The sequence below is a fragment of the Poecilia formosa genome, unplaced genomic scaffold (assembly GCF_000485575.1).
Source record: "Poecilia formosa unplaced genomic scaffold, Poecilia_formosa-5.1.2 Scaffold1343, whole genome shotgun sequence".
Lineage (NCBI taxonomy): Eukaryota > Metazoa > Chordata > Actinopteri > Cyprinodontiformes > Poeciliidae > Poecilia > Poecilia formosa.
The window spans coordinates 1,916-3,523 of record NW_006801282.1 but is presented as its reverse complement, the minus strand read 5'-3'; positions in this window follow the sequence as shown (position 1 = coordinate 3,523).

The window sequence follows — 1,608 nt, the reverse complement described above, 5'->3', positions numbered from 1 at the left end:
TAGTAAAGGCGTTTTCTTGTCTTTAATTTATTCAAATAAGGCATATCTTTGCTCATCCAACCAGAAGCTATCTCAGACCCTCTTTAAAAATTAGAAACTCCCTGGAATTTGCAAAATCAAAGGCCATTTGTCCCCTTTGTCTAAACAAAGTGAGAGCAGAGACTCTCCTGAACTCCTGCTGTTCTATGGCTTTTCACAGATCAGTGTGAAAGCGGGGACTTCTCCTGATTGTTTCCCACACAGACAACAGGGCAGATCAAAAGATCTTAGCAAACCATCAACTGTAAATACAGGTAACATAAAGGTCAATATGGCAGAATAAGTTATTAATTGTAAAACTATAATTAGGCTATTTCAATCAAGACATGTTAAGTTTTAAAACTAGCATATTTTAAATTTATTTTCTTAATATCAACATCCAAGTTTTTATTATGGTAACTGGAAAAACATTGATAACGTTAATATACTGCTCAAATAAATAAAGGGAACACTCAAATAACACATCCTAGATCTGAATGAATGAAATATTCTCATGGAATTCTTTGTTCTGTACAAAGTTGAATGTGCTGACAACAAAATCACACAAAAATCATCAATGGAAATCAAATTTATTAACCAATGGAGGCCTGGATTTGGAGCCACACACAAAATTAAAGTGAAATGTTCCCTTTATTTTTTTGAGCAGTATACTTTTTTCACTGTGCATTTTGTGGTTTTTTATTGTTTAAGCTTTCAAACCGAACAGCAAGATATTCACAAATAAAGACTGCAATGCATTAAGTGTGGAGTGCATTTAATGGAGTTTTTTTTTTTTTTAAAAAACTGTTTAATTCTTAGTCCACATGTCCTATTTTTGGCATTTCAGGCACTCCATATAGAGAGGCTGGTTGCCTATTAACTTTTGAAACTGTTTAATGGACAAAATTCCTGATGACTTTAGACCAAATTTGAAAGTGTAAATATCCATAATCAGTCAATACATCAATATTTTGGCCCATATTTTCATATCGATGCTTCCCTGTATCTGATATTTAGACTAGATTGTTTCAAGAGGGAAAGTAGGAAAACTGCATTCCTGCATCATGTTTTAGATGTTGATGTTGAGGGTGGAGTGTTTGGTCGGAGACATCAGAAGGTGAGACGGCGACACCAGCAGCCGGTCCTCCACCTCTTGGACTCGGTATAAAGGTCATACATGTCTCTGCTCAGGTTCTGCATGAGGGGAAACATTCATGGGGATCAACGTTCAGCTGGAGGAACAGGAACAAAACAAAACTGCAGTCAAACATTAAAGCTGGCAGAATAATGAGTAAACCCCAATTAACTGGTGGAAACTAATTTGGTTAGACAAACCTGGATTTAAATGAGCCAATGTTGGAGATTATAATTTTTCCATTTTACATATAAAATGTTTATATTTATTAAACTTTCTAACTTGTTTCCTGCAGTTCCAGGTTGAGTCTTTCTTCATGACTCTTTAAGGAACGAGAAGCTCAATGTTTTTATCCAACCTTGTTATTAATCAGTGAAATAAGTTGGAGGAGAGACGTTTGGTTCCTGCTGCAGCTCAGTGTTAATCTGGTTAATCTGAGAGATTAGCTCCAGTCT